Source organism: Podarcis erhardii (genome assembly GCF_964252035.2).
Source record: "Podarcis erhardii genome assembly, chromosome: 13".
NCBI lineage: Eukaryota > Metazoa > Chordata > Lepidosauria > Squamata > Lacertidae > Podarcis > Podarcis erhardii.
Window position 1 is genome coordinate 18747329 of NC_138502.1, and position 19092 is coordinate 18766420.

At 45.7% G+C, this 19092-nt stretch overlaps 1 long non-coding RNA gene across 1 annotated transcript; it reads left to right on the forward strand.

Annotated features, from left to right (window-relative positions):
• Positions 1-6582: 6582 nt before the first annotated feature.
• Positions 6583-19067, forward strand: LOC309327906. The gene is made up of 3 exons (XR_014150668.1): positions 6583-7424; positions 15633-15764; positions 18720-19067. It is a non-coding gene; the product is annotated as an uncharacterized lncRNA (long non-coding RNA).
• The last annotated feature ends 25 nt before the right edge of the window (positions 19068-19092 follow it).

Genomic DNA, 19092 nt, shown 5'->3' on the forward strand with positions numbered 1-19092 from the left:
ATAAACTACAGTTTCCAGGGTTCTTTAAGAGTGAACACAACTTTATAAGTGTATTAAGGGGCCAATGAACTCAGGCGTTTGGGAAACCCTGGCTTAAGTACATGTCATTGAAACAGTCACTTTTAGCATTTCTCCCCTCCTATGCTTAAAAGAAATATATATTGTAAACCCCTTGGGGCAGGGAGGGAATTGCCCTCTTGTAAAATGCCAGGACACACTAATGACTCATGGCACTATGTAAATTATCATCCTCATGGGCACCTCCAAACAATAGTTAAAGCGCTCTGTGTCCCCGCAAAAACAAAGTCACTTTGAAAAAGAAACAGTTTTTTTGTGGTTAAGAAATTGATGGGGAAATGCATTGAAAAGTGTGGAATGTCGAAGGGGCCTCCTGTAGGCATCAGGAGGTGAGCAGTTTGCTGATGTATAACCTCCCTGCAAACAAATCAGAACAAATGCTCAGTAAAGACCTGACAGAGTCTGATCTCCGTGACAGCTTTTTGCAAGCAAATCAGGATAAATGCTCAATACACAGCTCATCTGAGGAGCCCCCCATCACCATGTAATGATCAGCCCACTCTTTATTTTAGTTCACCTCCTCTTTCAGCTCACAGTAGAATCTGCTCCTCTCAGCAGCAAAGATTACTGAGATCCCCTTCACAATAGCATTTCTCTCTATATTTCCTGCAGCTTTTTGAGGTTTTGGGCAGCTTAACCCCACAGCTGTTGTTTTAAGTTCCTTAAACAATCAGGTTTTGTTTCGTTTTGCTCCTTCTGGCTTTCCTGAGGTGGTTACTTTTTTTTCCTGTCCAGCAAGCACTTTGAAGATCAAAACTGTATTTATTTTGGAGAAGGATAAAAGTAGCGTCTCATTTGATTACACAATCTTTGGGCAAAAAGTATTATGTAAATCCATCTGTATTCCTGTTCCTTCCAGCTGGAAATGTCGCCCATACAGCAGTGCTGCTGAGCAACAGTTGTTCTAGAAAATGTGACATAAATCATATCAGAAAAAAGCCACACAGTCAACTGTACTTCAGACAGATTGTTGTCCCCCACCTCCTGGGACCAATGAGCCCATCTCTACACACTGACAGGTGTATTTTCATTTGAAGTATTACACTAAGAGGAGTGGGGAATCTCAGGTTGCCTGTGGCCTTCTAGGCCTCTGTGTCTGGTCCTCAGATCTCTCATGAGCTCATACCCTGAAACCAGGGAGTGTTTATTGAGGAGAGATTTTACCATTGCCTTATTATCTTAATCCTGTGTTATCCCACATGAAGATCAAGTATCCAGAGCTTTGTGATGCAAAGTCAGGCTCCTGCATCATGGATCCACCTGTTTTTCACCCACCAGCCACAGAAAACAACCATGTTATCACAAACAAGCTGCATTTACCGGTTAAGTTGTAAGATCCTATGCTTTAAGACACTGCTGTGGTCCAAACCCTGGCTCTGAAGCATGGATCCTTGAGGTGGTGGTAAGAATTGAAAGAGTATTTACTCACATGGTCATGAGGAAGGGGATAACACAAAAGAAGACAGCACCAAGCAAAAACAAAGCCACACTCTCACCCACCTGTAAGCAAATAATATTTTTAATTTTAAAGAAGCAGGTGCTTCTGTTGCGGGGTGCTGGAAGTTAACGTGGCAGGTATTGGAAGGCAGAGAATAATGAGGGGAAATCTTTTAAAACCTATACATAGGTAGTGTATCACACCTTCAAAACTGACCCAAATAGCAAAACAGAGCAACGCAGATTGTGAGTGAGGGGACACTATGCTGCCTTTAAAGCGCATTCTAAACACATCCCCTCCCTCAAAGAATTCTGGGCATGGTAGTTTGTTAATGGTTGCTGGGAATGGTAACTCTATGAGGGGTAAACTACAGTGCCCAAAATTCTTTGGGGGATGTGATTGGAACGTGCTTTTTAAAGGTAAAGTGTGTTTGCAGCCCAAGGACCATAACTTCTTATGTGGTGGTCCCGTAGAAAGGTGTTAAAATTTTGCTGGATGGTGTTTAGTTGAACAGAGCAAGCTACAAAGCAAAACCAATTAATGATGCCTGCTGAGGCACTGTTAAATATTTAGGATGACCAGAACGACAAGCTGCTTTCAAAAGACCATGTTAAGTTTTATGAGTGCAGCCAGTTTGACTATTCGACGTTGCAGAACTGATACAGACAGGTAAGGTGATATGAAAGCTTTGGCAAGTAGCCCTCACTGAAAAATTAACTCGTCAACTTTAAGTGGCGAGGTGCGAGAGGACAGGCAAAGGACACAGACTTATTTGCTGTGGGGAAATATTTTATTTCCCATATAGATGTACTGAAGATACCACACCATCTGACAGAAATAAGTCTCCAGATCTCAAATAAACATGAGGAAGCATCACATTTTGAATAGTTATCCTAATCCTAATCTGAGCTGGGCCATCCATGAGGCAAAGTGAGGCGGCCACCTGGGGCAGCAGAGCCGGCCTCCAAGAAATGCATCACCTGCTACTGCTGCCACGGTGGCAATGATAGCTGTGCCATGCTGCGAAGAAGGAGGAGGAGAAGGAGAAGAAGAGGAGGAGGAGGAGGAGTTTGGATTTGATATCCCACATTATCACTACCCGAAGGAGTCTCAAAGCGGCTAACAATCTCCTTTCCCTTCCTCCCCCACAGCAAACACTCTGTGAGGTGAGTGAGACTGAGAGGCTTCAGAGAAGTGTGACTAGCCCAAGGTCACCCAGCAGCTGCATGTGGAGCAGTGGAGACGCGAACCCGGTTCACCAGATTACAAGTCCACAGCTCTTAACCACTACACCACACTGTCTTATGGTCCAGATCTGCTGCCTCCTTGGCATCCATTCCATGCCACCTCTACAGTGGTCTCTTGGCAAACAGGAATCACTGCTGGTCTCCTCCCACCCTTGTTCCCAGTGCAGCTCTTTATTCCCCCCTGTTCCCAATGCAGATCTTCACTCACCCCTTCTTTCCTGCTGGAGGAAGCACCATTTTGTGGTTTGTCTCAGGAGCCAAAATATATTGGGCAGGCCCTAATCCTAATCCACACCACCGGCACCAACTCCAGGGGGCCCTGGGGGCTCGGGCACCCAAAAAAAATGGTTGTGGGTGCTTGGCACCCTTACCGCGGGGCCCTGGACACGACTTCTGGGGTTTCCAAGCACTGCTGCAGCGTGCAATGTAACATGACGTCATGACGTCACGGCATGCATGCTGCTGGGCACCCATAAACTGGGGCCCAAGTCGGCACCCCTGATCCATGCACAAAGCAGGGATGGAGGGATACTTACACATGCAAAGGATCCTGGCTAGGGATCCACATAACAAGCAAAAATAGAAACAAGGCGAGGCTTGAGAAAAGATATTTTTCCTGCAGTCTTACAAACTGCAATTCTGCAATTGCAATCCTCCTTTGCCATTGCGGCTGCCTTCTCCGAGTTGGCTTCTCTGCAATTGTTCCTTAAGACAGAGCTGCCTTTTAGAAGCACAGTCCTATCCCACAGAATCCAGAAACCCACAGGATTTTGAAAGCAACATTCTTCTTTGCCAAAATCCAGGCTTGCAGTGTATTTGTTCTTCTTCACATGCTTATCTGCTAGACCTGACCTGCTTCTTACCCCCTCTGTAAGGGGAATCCCTCTCGCACAAACAAACACAAATGTTTTGTTCTGGTTGCCAGGCAGCTGCAAAGGACGTATTGGCTTCACATCAAGCTTATTGCTAGCGAAACTGTTTTTACCTTATTGGTAGTGAAACCACACGGCTTTATTATACCAAGTTTTTTAAGAAACGGAAAGAACAGAAGTTTGCTACATGTTTTAAAAGCATTCTATATAAATAACAAATACATTATACATATATCTCCAACCAACATTAGCTTGCCAGAATGCCCAGTCCATAAACTGGCCCTAGTGCCTACTGCTTATTATGGTTCCCAGCTTACCAACATTGTGTTCAAAGGTACAAGATGCATTTTAATTGTGTCTGTGGTTTGTGTGGCATGGCCTCATGGGCTAAATTTTAATCCCTGCCAAGCGTAAACTAGCCAGCCTAAACTACAGGTTGCAATGTTAGAATCATAGAGTTGGAAGGGACCCCATGGGTCATCTAGCCCAACCCCCTGCAATGCAGAAACATGCACCCATACCTGGATCATACCTGTGACGGTGGCATTATCAGCACCATGCTCTAACCAACTGAGTTAACCAGCAAGGCATGGGCACAAGATGTGGGACACAATATCCAGATGGAGGAATGCGAAAAACTATGGAAGACTGAGATAAAATTTACAGCATGTGTGGCGATTAAATAAAATTATATGAAAATGATGTATAGGTGGTATCTAACTCCAGTCAAATTAGCAAAAATGTACAAAGCTAAAGGAAGCAAGTGTTGAAAATGTAAAACAACAGAAGGGACATTTTTTCACATGTGGTGGGATTGTAAAAGAATTATTGGGAAATGATTTATAATGAAGTGAAGATGTTTAAAATAACCTTTGTTTTAAAAAAACCAGAAGCTTTCCTAGTAGGTATTACAGGAGTGGACCTACCAAGATTACAAAAGAACTTATTTATGTATGCAACTACGGCAGCACAAATACTACTAGCACAGCATTGGGAAGAAGAAGGTGTCCCAGCCAAAGAAGATTGGCAAGTTAAATTATTGGAATATGCTGAAATGGCAAAATTGACAATGAAACTAAGAGGAAGAGACGACAATGAATTTAAAGAAGATTGGAAGGACTTTATTGCATATATACAGAAGCAATGTACACAAGTTAATACATTAGCAGGGTTCTAGGTCTACTTGTAATTTTATTATGAATGGACAATAAGTAATTTTAATGTTTTTAAATTTACAATGGACATGTGGAATGCTGATAAATAATGGAACCAAGGAAGGGACTAGGGGGAAGTCAATTTCTTCTGTTTGGTTTTGAATTTGTATTGCTGTTTATTTTTGCTATTTTTGGAAAACTAATAAAATATTTCCAAAAAAAAGAGTTAAGCAGCAAGTCCAGCCACATTCCCACTACGGATAGCCTTCAATACCTGGCTTGGAATACCTTTGTGTAGAAACCTGTCCAACCTGTACAGAGCTTAATGCCCACAAGGAACTCGCTCATTTCTTATCTGTTTCATTATGCGGGATGTTAATAACTGGATTTGGCATCCGCCGTCATTTTTCTTTTTAATTTTAAAGAAATGCAATTATTACATTATGTTCACAGAAAAAAGAAACAAACATATATGGCTACCGACTCCCCTACGACACAGGGAGGTAAAATGGGAAGAGAGGAACCATGCATTCCACCTTGAGCTCCTTGGAAGAAAGGTGGAATACAACTGTAATTAAAAAATATACTGTGTAATAAATAGATAAAATATGATATAAATAAATAATTTTTGGGAAAAGATGTTTTGTCTGTTTCCTATGCATTTGGACAACTCTTAAGATACAGTAATCCAATTTTGCATGATGGGATGAAGAAGCAGCTTTCTGGAAATTAATCTCAAGTTTCTGGATATGTTGGGATACAACGCAACGTGATTTTGAATCAAGAAATCCCAGAGCAGTGTAACAGCATTAACATAGGTGGACAACTCTGGAAGGTGGTCTGGAACAGCAAGTATGGATCATTTCTCTTGATTCTTAAAGCTCTGCACTACGTATCTGCTAGTGAACTAACAATTCAAGGTTTTGCTGTTAGCATATAAGGTAAAGGGACCCCTGACCATTAGGTCCAGTCGTGACCGACTCTGGGGTTGCGGCACTCATCTCGCTTTACTGGCCGAGGGAGCCGGCGTATAACTTCCAGGTCATGTGGCCAGCATGACTAAGCCGCTTCTGGCGAACGAAATCAGCGCACGGAAACGCCGCTTACCTTCCCGCCGGAGTGGTACCTATTTATCTACTTGCACTTTGACGTGCTTTCGAACTGCTAGGTTGGCAGGAGCAGGGACATGCATATAAACCCCTAAATGACCTGGAACCCAAGGAGCTCTGTTTAGGGTAGAGGAAGTCCTAACTTCTTGTCCCATCCAGGAGACAACATCCAACATCTAAGAGGACATTTACACAAAGCAGGTCATTCTTGGTGGTGCCCCCACCACCACACCACATGTGGAACTCCCTCATTATTTGACTGCCCTCCATAGTAGAAACAGAATACCTACACTTCTATTTATTGCTTTTGGTTCATACTGAAAATAGTTTTTTTTCAGGGCTGGTATTATGGCCATTGCTGCTGCTGAAGCTGATTATGATTTTAAAACAAAACAAATTCCTTCCAGTAGCACCTTAAAGACCAACTAAGTCAGTTCTTGGTATGAGCTTTCGTGTGCATGCACACTTCTTCAGATATCTTCAGATGTCTGAAGATATCTGAAGAAGTGTGCATGCACACGAAAGCTCATACCAAGAACTGACTTAGTTGGTCTTTAAGGTGCTACTGGAAGGAATTTGTTTTGTTTTGACTATGGCAGACCAACACGGCTACCTATCTGTAACTGGAACTATGATTTTAAAGTATGTTTTTATTACTGTGTGTTCTGTTGTTTTTTAACAAGCTCCTAATCGGAGGAAGGGCAGAATGTCAAAACAATGAATCATCAGCTGGACACATCTGTGCAGCAGGAACAAAGTTTTTGTGCAACCGAACTTACAGAGTTTTCTGAGGAGCCATGCTGCTCCTTTGAAAGAAACAGATGAGAAAGGATGAAAATAAAGGGGAATCTTTTCCTTTCAATCTTCATAACCGTGTGCGCACGTAAAAACCAGCGCGTGCACATATCTTCTCTTATTCTGCCATTCTTTGCAGCACATCAATTTACTTCTCTTTTCTTTCATGTTTTCTCCCTTCTTGTCTTCCTCCCCACCCCACCCCCGCGCCTTTTATCCTGATTTCCCCTTCTTTCTTGCCGTTTCCTCTTCCTTTACCGGAGAAAAAGGGCGGCACAGCACGTATACAAATGTTACAGGACTCCCATCAGGCCCTACCGGCATGATAAGAATTGTAGTCCACTCCCTAGACGTCACGGAGTGCTCCTTCCTCCTGCGGGTGTTCTTATGCCCAAACATTACCCAGGATGAACGTCGTACGGCATGTGCTCATTCCTCTGCCGTTGCCGCGTGACACGTGTGTGCGTGCATGTGTGAAAGAGGCGCGGGGTTGCGGAGAGAGATCTTCCATCTTTCGCGGCCTCCAAAAGAGCGCGGTTTCGAAAGCGGCAGTACCCGAGAGGCGGCGCCGAGGCGCTAGGCGGGGTCGGAAGGCTTTTTTGCCCGCCTCTGGACGCGGGGGGAGCTTGGCTGATGCAACGTGGCCACGCTTGCAAGGCTCCGAGCTCCCTCGCCTGTTCTCCAGGTGTCACGACGGAACGGACGCGTCCGGATCGCACCCCGAGGTGCTGGTAGGTCTGGGCAGGAGCGGCGAGGAAGGGGACCCTCCCGCTTGGAAAGAGGCGAGATTGGGGGCGGAATGAATTGGGTTAGGGGGAGCAAACCCCAAGGCGAAGCATCGGGGGCTTCCCAGAAGGCAGGACAGGGAAGGGGGCGAAGGAGACATGGGGAGCGGGTCAGAGAAGTGGGACCCCCCCCCCCTCTTCTCTGGGAGGGGGGTGGAGGAGCGTGGCGGCGGTTTGGAGGGGAGACGGCTTAAGGTGGGCAGGAGAAGGTCCGCCCAGCACCCATGTGGCGGGAATAGCAGCTGAACAACAGACGAAGCATTCCTTCGCTGATGAGCTTCTTCCTCCACCTCCCACCGCTGCGCATCACCTGTTGGGCTGCTGCCTGTCACGCAGCTGTCAGACGTGGCCGCTCGGTGCCATAAATAGAATAAAACAAATAGAGAATTCTGCGCGCGGGGGGGCGGGGCGGGGAGTTTGCAAGGTGGCCGGGGTATAAGGGGGGGCAGCTAGCCCCCAATCAATAAAAAATAAATAAAAATACATAGCTAACTAAGGTTCTGCCCTCCCAACAAAAATCCTGGCTACGCAGATGCTGAAAGTGGCATTGAGTAGATGTGGCCAGAAGGAGCTGGCATGGGTGCGGAAAGGGTCCCAAGGCTCCAAAGGTAAACGGAGACAAGGATTAGGGATGTTTATACACATAGTGTATCTCGGGCTCCTGGGACACCTCCTTGATCTTCAGTCCCAAAACTTGTGAATAATTTGGGCTGCAATGCCTGTAATCACTTTTACCAAGTGCAGCAGTAAATTAACAGTTAAGAGTGTCATTCTGAGAGCTGGGAGAGACCAGGGTTCAAATCTTCACATTGGGTGACCTTGGGCCACTCTCTCTCTCTCAGGCTAACCTGCCTCCCAGGGTTGTTGTAAGGATGAAGTGTGGGGGAGGAGAACCATTTACACCACATTGAGCTCCTTGGAAGATAAAGGTGGTATAGAAATATAATTAGTAAATCATAAATATACAGGCAAATGTGTAAAGGGTTTCCACTTCATTATACAGTATATTAATCAGCTTTTTTAAAAAAGCATGCACATCCCTGATTAAATTAGGATTCGGTTTTTACAACGAACTGACTGTTTTTGACACAAGAGTCACTGTGAATTAGTAGTGAAAATGTCTTACTGGGAATACTGGATTCAAATCCCCAGTTGGCTACAAAGCTCACTGGCCGATCTTGGGCTAGTAGTAGTTGCTCTCTCACTCTCTCTCTCGGCCTAACCAACTTTGCAGGGCTGTTGTGCAAGGCAAGGATAACATGGGAAAGAAAGGCCGGATAGGAATATAACACACCAGTAAAAAGAAAATAAAAGTACATATAAAAAAATACAAGTAGCAAGCTAATTACTGGAAGGAACTGCCACCTTCTCTCACACCCACAAGGTGGGAATGCCTATTCTTTTGAGATGGTTGTCATGACTCACGCACAAGTTACCGTAACTGGAAAAATCAAAACAATGATACTGTAGTGGGGTTTTCCCTCAATACTGTTGCTTTTACCTATAGGAAAAATTTTAGTCACTTGTTATTATCTAAATTGACTAGAAGTGTATATCATTAACCAGCTCGTAGAGTATTAGTCGAGGGGAAATGCTAAGAATATTACTATATGAGTTCTTCTGAGCATGTGCAGAGTGTCTGCCTTTCTGGCCAGTTAGGGTTCAGTGCTCGCTGCCACATAATGCGAGAGAATGGTGTGGGTGGCATAGGGCTTGTGTGAGGCAGGGAAGTCGTGCGTTTGCAGGTGAGTACCCGGGGATTTGGTGAGCATAAGTGCTCAGGAGTTGTGTGAGTCAGGGGTCTTTTTTTGGGTTGCTGGGGGCAAACTAGATGTGGTTAAAAGCTGCTGCATGGGGCGCAATTTGGTCTTAGGCACAGGTAGCGTGTGTGTTATTATATTTCTCCGATGGAAATTCCCCCCATATGGAAAATATGAACCTGACTTACCATGAGTCAGGCCACTAAGGAGCAGCTCAGTGTTGCCTACATGAAGTGGCTGGGGGTTTCAGGCAGGGGTCTCTCCCAGCCCTATCTGAGGTGCCATGGACAGAACCTGGGGCCTTTTTTGAGGTGAAAGCAGGTGCTCTGTCACAGCCCTTAGCCATAGGGGGAGATGGGTACACTATGGGTCCTTGTCACTCCCCGCTCCCCAAATGGTTTTGAAGAAGGGTGGGTTTAAGTTGTGTCTAAGTTTGGCTCTTGGCTCTTGTTCCGTGTGTTCTTGCGTACGTATGAGAGCAGGGACGGCCTTCCCACAATGCACCACACAGCCGCATGTGTGGTTTGGGGTTAAGGGTGGAGAAGCTACAATCCCCAGGGAGTGGAAGGTGTGCCCAGGATGGGAATGAGAAGATGGGAAAGAGCTTTCCCTGGCACTGGAGAGAATTTGGCCCAGAGGCCCCTTGGCTGGAGGGTGCGTGTGTTCTGATTTCCCATAGATGTGGGTGCCGCTAGAAGCTGCCCCCGAACAGAAGCCATATGGCGTTCCAAGGTATAATTGGTTTTCAAGGGGACTCCTATACTTAGCTGAATCAAGCACTTCCATTATGTGTGTATGCAGGATTCTTGTTGTTGGCATCCATCTGTCTTGGGAGACAATGAGACCTATGGTGGGGAGGTCAAGCTGCTGGAAGGTTGCAGTGCCTGCCACGGCCGTAGAGACCAATGCAGGAGATACATGTTTTGTTGCAGCTGGGGCAGGAGAAGCCGCCCAGTTGTGCTACTGCAGATGCCCCATGGCATTTCTTCTCTGTGCTCCTCCCAGTGGTTGTTTCTCCTCTGGTCACTGCTATGGATACACAAACCTGACCATTTGCCTCCAGGCATTGCGGTCATCTGCAAGGGATTCTGAACTGAGCTGATGGCCTGGTTCAGACAATTATCTAAGGTTTCGCAAACCATGGTTTCTGAAGCTGAGAGTATGAGCCAAGTGTTCCTCCCTTCTCTCCTATTTTCTGCCACCTTTGGCTCCAAGATTCTGGTTTACGAAGCCTGGAATGATCATCCAAACTGAGCGACTATGTATCTTCTAATTTGATAACGAGAGGATAAAATGAGGTACGTAGCTACACACAGCAACCCTGTAGAGTTGGGTTAAACTGGTAGTTTCCTTGCAGCGGTGCTGCAGAACTGCATTGTAAAGTGCTTGCCTTTGATTCGGCAAGCTTAACTCTTGCACAGCACCCAGCCTGATCCTGTACAGTGGTACCTCGGGTTGCAGACGCTTCAGGTTACAGACTCCGCTAACCCAGAAATAGTACATCAGATTAAGAACTTTGCTTCAGGATGAGAACAGAAATCACTCGGCGGCAGCGGGAGGCCCCATTAGCTAAAGTGGTACCTCAGGTTAAGAACAGTTTCAGGTTAAGAACGGACCTCCAGAACGAATTAAGTTTTTAACCCGAGGTACCTCTGTACCTCTTTTTGCAGAGCTGAAATGGGGGAGAGGGGGCTACTTGTGTGAGGCCTTGGGCTGTAGCCTTCACTTGCTAGTGACAGAGTTTTAAGAAACTAGACTGAACGAGAAGCGGATCAGCTCAAGGAGTTAAATAAGAACCTGGCTTTTAAAGTGTGGTGGTTCTGGGGAGAGAGATGTCTTGATACCACTTGGCCCCCTAACCTGAGACGGTGGGACGTTTGGTTTGATCGTATATTTTTGCCGCTTGCTTTTTAAGGAGAAGCGTAAGCCGGGCTGCTTCTAAAGTGGGGACTGGGGCTTGTGTGCCTAGGCTTGTAGGTCACTTTGTAACATGATGCTTAACTGGGGAGTGAGGGGGGCAGAGGGGGTGGGACCTGTCTCTGGGACTTTAAATAGGGCAGGCTTCCTGGTGGGACAGGAATAGAGGAAGAAAGATGCAAGTGAGCCATGGTAGGTTTCTTTCAAATTTCAAACCCTCATGTGTGTATGTGTGTGTGCTGGGTCGCCCTCATGTGAACGGAGGCAGCACCTGCTGTAGTGCAAATTGAATTAGTCCCTTAATTAAAGGCTCCTGCGCACCTCTGAGCATGCCTCTTTCAGTCGGCCTCCTGTGAAGGCTGGCAATTCTGAGTGCTAAAATAACTCACCCTCAGGGCAGGGAGTGAGGAATAGTTTTCAGCCCGAGGGCCACATTCCCTTCTGAGCAGCATCCCAGGGTCCACATGCCTGGGTGGGCGGGGCTAGAGACAAAAGTGGGCAGGGCAATTGATATCAACGTTTGCCCTTGTGCAGTAGGCTTGTTTCTGCACAGGAGAGAGGGTGTTTGGGGAGGGGGTGTAGCCTGGGAAGAGTCTGAAGGGCCAGAGAGAGACGTCTGGAGGGCCGCATTTATTTCCCACCTCAGAATATATCCTGTTCTATGTTTCGTTCCTCTGTTTGTGTATCCTTCCCGTCCTTTAAGATATAAGAGTGATGCCCCAAATATTAGATATTTATTTGTTTTTATGTATTACATTCTTATTCCACCCTTCAAGGACCTTGCATATTTATCCTTCCTCAAGGCATTTCAGGGTACTGCATCCAGCAGCATACTTTGGCAGTCTTTTGTAATATGGCGCCCTATGCGAGGCCAAAATTTGGCAACCCCAAATGGATCACACCACCTTCTTTCCTCACAACAACCCCGTGAAGTAGCTGAGGCTCAGAAAGAGTGAGAGAGTGAGCTGCTTCGTGGCCCAGTGGGGAATCTGAACCTGGTTCTCCTCAGTCCTAGCCTGCCTTTCCAATCCAACACCATGCTGGCTGTCGCTACTCTAGATCTGTTGCATTACGCTGCAAAATTTACTTACTTTATTTAGGGAAAAAGTAAACGATTTGATCGAAAAGAATTCTCAAAGTGGTGTACAAATGAGATTACATGACTAAAACCCACAAAGCAATAATTAAAAAAAACAAAACCCTTAGTGTTCATTGTTGGGGGCTGCCAACCCCACCTTCCCTTTACACCTGCTGAGAGTTAACCTATTGCCCACATAACTTTGTTTCAATGACCTGAGTTTAGGTCTGTAAAACCTGACTACTAGCTGCTGGGATCACCAATACTTGTTGCAAGGTTGCCTCAGGTAAACAGGTGATGCTATTGATTTTATGACCTGTGGGTCAAAAGATGGTAGTTAGCACATTTGTTTTAAAGACCCATAAAGTGAGGTCTTGTGTAACTTGGAGAGTTTTCTCATGTGATTTTGTGGTGCATAAGTCAATGTTGTGGGGTGAGGCTGGTGGGTGCTATCCTGCTCCCTCCTCATGCCTTCGCTGAGCGTCTTGGGGAGACCAGCTCCTCATGTTTGCCCGTGTTTTTGCTCTTCTGTAAAGGAGCGAACCCAGTGCTGTGGCAGACAGTCCTGAGCCCTAAACTGTGACTTCCAAGGCAACAAAAAGGTAAGGACATTTCTCTCCGGACAGAAAGAAGGAATTAAACATAATGGGAGGATTAAACGTGATGAGAGCAGGTACTGATTGTACCTTCGCCTTGTAGCTATTTTGGTGGCAACCTGCATTCAGAGATAGTCTGATACTTGTGCCTTGCTCCATCCTCAACTCTCAGTAGATTGTGAAATATTGGCAGGGGGAGGAATCCGCTGAAGTCATTGCACAACGATAGGCTGCTCCTGCAACTGAACTTCCCCTCTTCCTTCTCCTCCCTCTCCTATGCACCCCCAGAGGGTTCGCGGGAACCCCAAAGCAGATTTAAGGAGTTGCAGGGAGAGGAGACGGAAGGAGAAGTTCTGTTGCTTGAGCAGAAGTCTGGTTTCTTGCCCAATGACTTTGCCAAACACAACCCATAAGGAGAAGGACCCTGGGTTGTTTTTTTACTCAGTAAAAGTCACGCTTTTCAGTCGTGTTACAGTACAACTGTCTCCTTATTGTAGGATTTTCATAATACATTTAAACCAAAAGGGTATGTTACCAAGTTAATTAGATCAGACCTTTTCAGTGGTGACCCCCCAACTTGTGGACTGCTCAACCCAGGGAGACATGCCTAGCGCCACTCTGATCTGTTTTTGGGCCCCAGGTGAATACCTTTTTCTTTACACAAGTTTTTGGCCCTTAATTGTGGCCTCTTTTAGTTGGGTGAGAACAGCAAGTCCTGATCTGTTTTATCTGCTCAGCTGCGCTTTTAGCTTTTAGGTTTTTATTGGGAGTTCTTTATTTGGTTTTAATGTAAGTTGCTTTGGGTCACTTTGTGAGAAAACCAACTAACAAATATAATAATAAATAAATACGGTGTATCTCTGTGAGGTTTTTGTGCACATTTTTGCACAATCAGTGGTAGTGGCCCCTTTCCCTCCCCTCACATGCAGCTGATTCGATTCAAGACCATGCAGCTCAGTCTTCTACAGGGCTGGAACCAGAGGTTGATCCCTTCAGGCCCCTGTTCAGGTCCATGATCTGGTCTGAGGCCTACTGGAGACCAGGGGCCTCCTCCTGCTGCTGTTCTTTCTGTTCACTAGAAATGGGGCTTGGAACGACCTGTGGCCTTTGTTGGACTCCAGTTTCCCTCAACTCCAGCCAGCAGGGCCAATGTTTAGGGGTGATGCTGGAAGTTGTAGTCTAACAATACCCTGGAGGTCCATAGGTACCCTGTTCCTGCTCTTCAACATTCCTGCTTATTTGCCTCTTCCTCTTCCTCTAGCCTAGAGGTGGAGGGAATGCAAATAAGTGAGTGTGATGGGAAGAGGAGTAGCTAGCACAGGCTTGCTAGGCCATCTGCTCCTCCTCAGCGCTAATAGTGAGGCGTTCCATGCCCTCAGGATTATAACCAAAGAAGATGTGACACACAAGGAAAAAAGAAAAGGAGGGAGGAGGGAAAAGCAAGCTCAGCCACAAGTTACAGGTCTTATAATGCAGTTAGAAATGGCAGAACTTCAGTTCAGTTAGATTCCTTTAAACCTCCAATGAAGTTAATAGCAAACTTTTGGTCATGTAAACTGGAAGACCCTTTTTTGGGCGCTGGCCGATTGAACAAGTTCAGTGGTTGCTTGAAGCTTCTTCGAGTTTTCCTTCTCAGGAGGGCTGTGTTGTTCCACAGCACACATGCTCACAAAGAGCCCAGGGCCATGCCCAGTTGTTTAAACATAGATCACCTCACAAAGCAAGATCCTGGCAAGGTGTGAGGCTTGAGCTACGTGTCATTCTCAGTCCTGTGTAGCTTATCTCCAGCTTTGGACAAAATGCAGCCGTGGAGGCTGCAAACTAAAGCGGAAACATTATGCTGTGTACGTGTGTACGTATTTTTCCTTCTGGGGCATCCCCACTCCAAAAAAAGCTTTGTGTGTGTTTGTGTTTTAGTGGGAAAATGACACATGGGAAGAGGATTACGAACTCCCGCACCCCCTTCCCATGTGCTAGTTTTCTGCTTTTGGCTGCGTACTATAGCTTCAAATAGCTACGGTTCTGAGCACCCTTATCAAACTACAGTTCCCAGGGCTCTTTAGGGGCTTGGAAAGTGCTTTAAATGTATGGCAAGGATGCAGCACCAGTCTGCAGCCCTTTCTTCACTCCATTTTGTGAAACAATAAACCTTGAGGCAAACCACACACAGTTCGCCACTTGCAAGCATTGCACAATTCAGTACGTGCTTAGGCAGCTTTTTAACAGCAGCCCCTTCTGCACAATTGCCTCAGAGAATCTGTTATGCAGCTACATGTGTTTTATTTATGCCACAGAATGAAACGTGTGTTTGTAGGGACTTCGTTGGATTAAATGAGTTCACAGGTGTAGCTATTTCTACATCGCAGTTAAGTGATAATAAAACATCTTGCGTTGTTAGACTTAATTGAGTTTATCTATCATTTGATATTCTTCTCTAGCCTTAAGACAAGACTGAAAAAGTAGCAAAATCTTGTTGCTGAAATTGTATATATTTGGGAAACAAAGCTGGAATCTGATAAGCAGCAACACAGAAGCCACACAAGAGTAGAAGTTGGGTATTCCCACATTTAATTAAATGCAGTGTCTCAATTCAGACATCCTGCCAAATTGTAGTTAAGAAATTTTAACTATGGTCTGCTGCATTCAAATTGAAAAACTAGGGTTTACAATTGGATTGACTGGGAAAATAGAACTGGAAACTGCACCTTAAAATGTATTTACGAACCATGTTTTGTGCTTAACTATGATTTGGAGTGATGTCTGAATGGACAACCCAGTTATAGCTGTTCGTCTACCTTCACAGATTGCTACATCAAGGAGATATAATTTGTGAACTTAAGAAGCCAAGGACAGAAAACGAGAGTGGGCATGCTGCTGTAAACTGTTTTTTGCCTGTTGCATGCTTAGATGAGCACATAAGATACCTCCGCTGCATGTGAGTATACTTAGCCATCCTCTGTATTTGTTATCATATATGAAGCTTCTCAAGTGGATTCAGACCATTGGGTCCACCTAGCCAAGATCTCAGGCAAAGGAAAAACCTTTCTTCAGCCCTGTCAATGGAGAGTGTTTCAACTGGAGATGCTGAGGGTGGAACCTGAGATCTCTGTGCATACGCACCATACATGGCTTGCTCCAAAGAACCCTGGGAACTGTAGTTTAACCCTCAAAAAGCTAAACCTCCCCAGCACCCGTAACAAACTACCGTCTCCAGGTTGCTTTGGAAAAAGTCACCGTGCCATAAATGCTCTTTAAATGCAGGTGTGAATGCAGCTCAAGCGTCCTCTGGGAGCTTTGTAAATAGGAAGTCATGTGGAAAATCTTTCGCAACGAAGGAACTGCAAACATGCAAAGTCTTGTATGTAAGGCAACTGCCTTCATGACATGCATAGTCTGCAGACCTAGAGATATAAACATTTCCCTTAATTTCAGGCAATTAGCTCTGCCGAACCATGCCTGGGAGCCTTTGCAGGGAGACGGCTGGCGCTGCCCGATAGGCAGGCAGGAGCTGTCCTGTGCCAACGCTGCCCCTTCCCTGAACCCTTTCTCTCCCTGCCCCCACTCCGTGAGCTGGCACACATTCCTTCCTTTCATATCTGACCTTGGCCACCACTACGTCTGTGAAGGTTAGTCCAGCCTCCAGTACTCATTGTGGGAAATAATGAGTGGTTGGCATTGGCGCTGGAAAAAGGGGGGGGCAGCGGACAAAAGTTCACTGCTTACGCAGAGCCAGGCATGATGACCGTTGGCATTGCCTCCTGCTCACCCGCTGAAGTTGGCATTGCCCTCCCGTACTTGCCTTGTGCCAGGACACGGCACAGGCAAATTTCAGAGGGTACCTGAATACGCACAAAGAAGGGAGGGGAGGAGATTATTTGTTGCAAATTTTGCAGTTTCAACCACTTGTGCAGAGATTTTGGCCTGAGGCTGTTTGTTCTGAATTCTCTAACCCCAAGATGAGAGACCAGAGACCTGGGCGGCAGCAGGGCAAGAGGGCCCTCCTTGCACGTTTTTCCATGGGTGGAATGTGCCCCTGAATTCTGATAAGGTCTCTTATACGTCCGGATGGAAGATAGAGAGGAGTGTGTGAGTCTGTGTAGAAGCTAGGCTACTACTATGGCGAAATTTATATTTGTTGCACCGCCCACTTTTGCCCCTGCCCAAAACAGGCCGCATCCACACTGTAAATTTAAAGCACTGTGATGCCACTTTAAACAGTCATGGCTTCCCTCGAAAAATCCTGGGAGGTGTGGTTTGCCAAGGGTGCTGTTGTTAGGTAGGAGACCCTGCTCCCCTCACAGAATTACAATTCCAAAACATTTCCTGTGAGGAGAGATTAATAGTTCAACCACTCTGGGAACTGTAGCTCTGTGAGGGGATTACGGATCTTCTAGCAACTCCCAGCACCCTGAACAAATAACAGCTCCCAGGAATATATGGGGGAAGTCGTGGCCATGTAAAGTGGTATCATAGCACTTTAAATGTGTAGTGTGAATTTGACCTTAGTTTAACTAAAAACAGTTAAAGCAATTGTATGTAACACACACACACATACACACACACACACACACATCTATATCTATATCTATATATCTATATCTATCTACCAATCAAGGACACATTCCAGCCAGGCAAAAACAGTCAAGATAGGATAGGAAACAGAGCCTGAGGGAAGTTCCAACAGCCAGACAGAAAGGACTGGACAGGCACATTAGGCCCCAATGCCTGAGGTCCTTCACACCTGCTGTAAAATACCTGATCTTCAGAGGCAAGGAAGACAGACATTAGTATGATTTGTGCTTGAGTAGAGAAAATGTGGCTCTATGGCTAATATGAGAGCCAGATATTGGGAGCTCTATTCTTGTTTTTAGAGTTTCAGGCCTTTCATGGCTACCAAAAACCACTGAAATGATTTTGACAGTAGCTAACTTCTCCTATAATCTGTAGAAAACCAAGAGGATCAGGGTGAAGATAGATTCCAGTGGTCTAGCTAAGGCAGGGGAAGGATGTCTCAATTCAGCACAGCTGTCCCAGGAGCTCCCTGAAGCTCCCACCCACCCCCACCCCCAACTTCTAGAGAACTGTATTTTCTTGTTCACTTCCATCCATATTTCTTGAGAAACATTTTTTCCCCAGCCACAAATACCCATCCTGTTTATTCAGAGGGGGAAAACAAGCAAAGTTTCAGATGGCGCCGAAAAATAAATAAATTGCAAGGCATCTAAATGAAATGCATTTATGCCAATTTGAATAATTCCAGGCCTAGAAGGATACACAGTTTGACGTAACTTTAATCCCCTGACAGGAGTGGTAAGAAGATGTCCAAACAAGTGTTTGAAAGGCACTTTGTGCTGGGATATTCTTGGCTCCAAAGAGCTCTGACTCCTATTTCATGGTAATAAATACTTCTTATTAAAGTTTCTGGGGAACAGGCCAGAGGAATTGACAGCACAGGAGCAGGCAAAATCTCTGTCCGTCTTGCCATTTCAGTTTGTTACATTTCCTATTCATTTTCTAGACAAAAAGTAATTAAAAGTCAATACACAATGCAATGCGCTTATATTGACCGAAATTCTGCTCAGAGTAGGCCCATTGAAGTGAATGAACCTGAATCAGTCGTGCCCATTAATTTTGGTGCTTCTGCTTGGCGCAACACTAGCTTTGGATCCCACCCCATGTTTTGGAGTCCCCAAGGCAGTGCCCTTGGAGTTTCTTTTGGACTACAACTCCTACTGTTCCCAGCCAGCGTAACCAATAGGCAGGAATGATGGGAGTTGTAGTTCCCAGGAGGAAGAAGGCTGGTTTGGGGAATCCAAACTGACCCTCCAAGTGGGCATCTTACCTTTGGCCTTACACTCACTCCTTTCTCTGATTCTTCTTCTCTTTCTAGGCTTGAATCCTTTTTTGCTTTGGAGAGGAGTCGGCAAGCGTGTGTGCCTGTGTGTGCATCTCGTAGCATATGCAATTCACGGAGCCTATGGGACACTGTCTCCACCCACTTTCACATGTGTGAATCTTTGTATGCATATAGCGTCCAAACTCTTTTAATTGGCTGTGATTGAGGGTAGGCACAGACGACGCAAGGGCAAAGTGAGAACCCCTCTTTGTATGAGCGGGTTGTCCGTATGTTCGTGCATGAACTGATCAAGTGATGTGTGTGAGCTTAGTTCGTGTTTCAGTGCATCAGTCCCATAGAGAATTTTGTAGGCATGTGCACCTGCGACTGCACAACAGTGTGAGGGCCGAAGTTCTGTGTGCTAAGG